This window comes from Pan paniscus, chromosome 6 (genome assembly GCF_029289425.2).
Source record: "Pan paniscus chromosome 6, NHGRI_mPanPan1-v2.0_pri, whole genome shotgun sequence".
NCBI classification, from domain to species: Eukaryota; Metazoa; Chordata; class Mammalia; order Primates; family Hominidae; genus Pan; species Pan paniscus.
In genome coordinates this window covers 98,217,149-98,222,500 of record NC_073255.2, presented here as the reverse complement: position 1 = coordinate 98,222,500, position 5,352 = coordinate 98,217,149, and the positions used below count along the sequence as shown (strand labels likewise).

Below are 5,352 nucleotides of genomic sequence, written 5' to 3'. Positions count from 1 at the left end.
ACAAAAACAAATAAAACCTTTGAGACTCAGAACTATTTTAGCAACTTTCCCAAAAGCTGCTAAAAGGTAAAACTAGAATCCTGATCCATCAATGCCAAGCCCTATTTTTGCTCTCAGCATGATGCTCGATTTATATTCATCACAGCATACTCTAAAAACACACAAACATTCATACACAATATTTTAGAAAAAACTTCTATAAAATATTTAAAATATAAGCAAACCCTTATAGTGAGTAAAGGGATAAATTCTTAACTCATTAGAAAATATTTATCTTCCAAATGACTTATGGCCTAATGATTCTGGACAGACAAGATACCTTTTTTATTTTCATAAGTCAACACAGCTATACTAATTTTAAAACCCCCAAAATTTTCTTATATGGCATGCATTACATTGTTTAAATATATTATTTCCCCAAATAAATTTGCTACATTTTCTTTTCTAGGAGAAAATACAACTGGTGAATTGCAAAGATATTAAGAAATTTTTTTCATAACCTCCAAAGAATAAAATTATAAAACTTATTCTTACCTTTTTGTTTCCTGTAAACGTGTGGTATATTCCCCTTGTCCCTCACGACAAACTTCTCTATGATTTCCTCAGTGGTTAAGGCCCCAAATGATACATTAAAAAATATACATTTGTTTTATATTTTCAAAGTATTCTTAATCTTTAATTAGGAACTACACTGAAACTCTGTTGTCAATGCCCCTACGAAGACTGAAAGAGATGTGATGGTTTTAAGACTGGTGCCTATGGTCAAAAGAATATACTGACTGCTTCCAAATGTCTATAAATAAATTATGGTTTCTTAAAGTCCCATGAAATGAAACTTTATTTCTTGTCATTAGTTATCTAATTTCTTAAAGGTTATCTTTGTTAGGAATGGAATCAATTTAATGATTTAAATATTTTTCAAACATTTTATAACATATTTTTATACTAGAATTCTTATTTGCTTTCAATTGCCTTTCTCATTCTTTTTACTTTCATTCCATGTTTTCCTTCTGAATTATAATTGTGTATTCTATTCTGGATGAAATACTCATATTTCTCTAAAATGTGGCTAGTAAACAAAACCATGTAAGAGTGTACATAAGAGGGAACCTCAGATCTCTTTCATCTGTGATTTTTAAAGTTATCCTTGGCTTTACTAAACCATGGGTTGCTATGGCTGTTGTCATCGCAGTTAAATATAGACTCTAATTTAGATAATCATAGGATAAAACCCAAAGTGACGTACTGTTTCAAATGAAACACTGATACCCCTTCATATACACAATGGTGGGAGAGACATACTGTATTTAACATTCAACCAGTTGTCTGGGTATTGAACTCTGTTAGTTCAGTAGTCAGTATAAACACAACCAGAGAGAAGCAAATCAGAAGGAAAACAACAAAGAGAAGCAAATCAGAAGGAAAACAACAAAAATTTCTGCATTTTGTGTTTCCTCAAGCAAAAAGGCCTTATTAGGAAAAAACAAAACACTTTTACTAAATGCACCATATTACTAAATCCAACATATTCAGGAATGTGTATTGTGGCATTTATCTGAGAGAATCACGTGGTTGGATTTAACATCTTTTATCCCAGCCCAACAGGTTTGATTCAATTCACACTTATTGAATGTTGTTTTTAGATAAAAGATGTGTGTAAATGATTCATTTTAATAAGGTGTTCTATATACTACTATAGGCCTCATTCTTTCTTCAGTGATAAAGAATAAAAAAAAATAGTGAGAGAGTCCAAAACACCATGATCTTAAAGCAATCTTTTTCAGATGGAAAAACCTCTAGGTGACTGCCCACACCACCTGGTAACTCCATATTGACAGACAACACCATAATTAGGAGTAAACAAGTCATATAAAACTACAGTTTACATAGGCTTTATCATTGCAATTATATTAGGCAGCATTTTTATAGTAGGTGTTAACTAAAGGATTGGAAAAGTAAGGTGTTGGGTATAATTCCAAATAACTGACCAAAGGCAAAATCTAACCTTTATCTTTTCACAAAACAGCTTTCTGGCCCACTAGGTATTCAGCCTCTAGGTAATCTTATACTGAGTCATTACCACCTCCCATTCACCACGTGCTCTTAATTAAGCCTGGGGAATACACGAGTGTGAATTCAAAGCAACTCAACTGATGATATTCGGTACCCAACTATAGACTGTAGGTGCACTAAAATATAAACGCATAGTGGATGGTGTAGGTCCCCTAACCAGAACCCCCTTACCTGCTTGTGCATTTCTCTCCCAGCTCCTTTGAGATTTGACTGTTAGTGTCCAGCAGCTAGCTCCGACTTCCTTGAAAAAACTGCCCTTTAATGAATATTGACTGGCACAGGGGTACCAAAGGCTGCCTCCTTGCTTTTGGATGGACTAACCCCGTGATGGACTAACCCCGTGGTGCAATTTGTGCTCCTGAGTGTCTCCATGCAATCAGAGTTAAGAGCGTCTCCAGCTGAGACCACACTCTCAATCAGCACTTTTTCTTTCTCCTTTCCTGTTTTTCTCACCTCTGTGGATCTGAAATCACGTTCCAAATAAATCACGTTTACTAAATCCTGTTTTCCGTGTATTTGAGTCAGTTTCCTTATCTTTAAAGTGGAAATAATATCCCATACTCCAATGTATAGTGGCAGTGTTTTATTTAGAAAAGGGAAGAGTTGAAAAAATGTTATTTCTCTTGTCCACTCTTTAACTCTGAGCTTTCCAACAGAAAAAAGAAAAACATTTCTAAACAAATCAACCAATGAGTCAGAATTCTTTTTCCTTTCCTTTTCTTCTTTTCATTTCCAGATTGAAATCAATGAAGAGTTTTTTGTTTGTTTGTTTGTTTGTTTTACTGTGAATGAATCTTTTTTTTTTTTTTTTTTTTTTTTTTTTTTTTTTTTTTTTTTTTTTTTGAGACGGAGTCTCGCTCTGCCACCCAGGCTGGTGTGCAGTGGCGCGATCTCGGCTCACTGCAAGCTCCGCCTCCCAGGTTCACGCCATTCTCCTGCCTCAGCCTCCCGAGTAGCTGGGAATACAGGTGCCCGCCACCACGCCCGGCTAATTTTTTGTATTTTTAGTAGAGACGGGGTTTCACCGTGTTAACCAGGATGGTCTCCATCTCCTGACCTCGTGATCCACTCCCCTCGGCCTCCCAAAGTGCTGGGATTACAGGCGTGAACCACCGCGCCCGGCCGTGAATGAATCCTGATAATGTAATTACCAGTGTTTTAAATAGTTTTACTCAAAATATTTTTCTTTTAATTGGAGCATTCCATGGCTGTCATTTGTGTCTAGACTGAACAATCCCTAGACAGGTACCATGTCTGTTGGAATCACCTTTGCATCCTTAGTGTCCTTTTCAGTATCTGGGATAGAGTCAGCATAATATGAATATGTGTTGACTCAATGGTAGTTCCACTTAAGGCATCAGAACTATTTGGGAGTGGCCGGGTGCAGTGGCTCACACCTGTAATCCCAGCACATTGGGAGGCTGAGGCAGGAGGATCACCTGAGGTCAGGAGTTTAATACCAACCTGGCCAACATGGTGAAAACTTGTCTGTACTAAAATACAAAAATTACCCAGGCATGGTGGCTGGCACCTGTAATCCCAGCTACCAGGGAGACTGAAGTAGGAGAATCGCTTGAATCTGGGAAGCAGAGGATGCAGTGAGCCGAGATCACACCATTGCACTCCAGTCTGGGGTAACACAGTGAGACTCTGTCTCCAAAAAAAAAAAAAAAAAAAAAGAACCATATGGGAGTGGCAGTGTGGGCTCCAAAATCCAACAGAAACATAAGTCTCTCCATCTTTTAGGAGTTATGTAAATTTGTTGCTTACTTCCTTCAAACTTCATTTTCCTAATCTTTAAAATTGATGTAATAGTATTCATCTCATAGACTATATGGGAATCTAATGGAATAATGTACTTAGCATAGTAAGTACTAGATAAATATCAGCTATTGCACTGAAATAGTGTTATTATAATCTGAAATTTAGACTCCCTATATAAATGGTTGATCATCTGAAGATAGTTCTCAGAGTTACATAGAAGAAAGTTTTATAAGACTTACCAAAGTACAATCCATAGCAAATTAATGGTAAATTAAAGGATAGCCTAAAACCAGGATTTATACCACATTGTCTGATTACCAAAGAGACATAATACGATTCAATAATAAGAAAAGAATCAACTTCTAAGCAGAGGAGTTTATTAAAGGACAGATTAAAATTTGACCAATACAGAAATAAATGTCAGTTTTAGCCATCGTTCTGTGTACAATTGTTTAACTGAAATAGTAACATTTTCTCGGTGGAAATTTACCTCATGCTTTTAATGACAATTTCTTTCTCTCTCTTCCTCTTTTTTTTTTTTTTTTTGAGACCGAGTTTTGCTCTTGTCGCCCAGGCCAGAGTGCAACAGCCCGATCTCAGTTCATTGCAACCTCTGCCTCCCGAGTTCAAGCGATTCTCCAGCCTCAGCCTCCTGAATAGCTGGGATTACAGGTGTGGGCCACCACGGCCGGCTAATTTTTGTATTTTTAGGAGAGAGGGGGTTTCACTACATTGGCCAGGCTGGTCTCAAACTCCTGACCTCAGGTGATCCACCTGCCTAAGCCTCCCAAAGTGCTGGTATTACAGGCATGAGCCACAGTGCCTGGCCTTCTTTTATTTTTTTCCTTTGTTTGTTTGTTTGTTTTTAAGATGGGATCTCACTCCGTCACCAAGGCTGGAGTGCAGTGGTACAATCACGGCTTACTGCAGCCATGACTTCCTGGGTTCCAGTGATCCTCCCACTTTGGCCTCTTGAAGTGCCCAGATTATAGACATGATCCATTGTGCCTGGCTAACAATTTCTTAAATAAGTCTAAAGAGAACTTACACAAGATATTTGAATTTAGTACTTGGATATTAACCATATTTTAAGGTATAAGTGCATAACTGAAGTTAACTTTTGACAATGGCAAAAAAAAAAAAACAAATAAAACATAAAAACTATATTGAACTAATGAAATAGAGTAACCAGGAGAAAAGAAAAAACACCAACCAATCAACAAACAAACAAAAACATTACCTGGAAAGCTGCTGCGGATCATAGAAGCTATCATTGATATTGTGGAATAATCAGATATAATGTTAGGCATTCTTCATAAAATTTCTGGCTATTTTTATTTATTTATATTTTTAAAACTTATGGTTTTTTAAAAATAATTTCAACTTTAATTTTAAATTCAGGGTGTACATGTGCAGGTTTCTTACCTGAGTATATTGCGTGATGCTGAGTTTTGAGGTATGAGTGATACTACCATCACAGTACTGAGCATAGTACCTAATAGTTTTTAAGCCCTT

The 5,352-nt window shown here is 36.5% G+C and overlaps 1 long non-coding RNA gene across 1 annotated transcript in view; it reads left to right on the top strand.

Annotated features, from left to right (window-relative positions):
* The window catches only part of LOC130541655 (uncharacterized), a 2,651-nt gene extending 2,424 nt beyond the window's left edge, over window positions 1-227 (top strand). The window contains exon 3 of the long non-coding RNA XR_008955738.1: window positions 1-227. This exon is cut by the window's left edge and continues 269 nt beyond it. This is a non-coding gene — a long non-coding RNA (uncharacterized LOC130541655).
* Window positions 228-5,352: the final 5,125 nt, after the last annotated feature.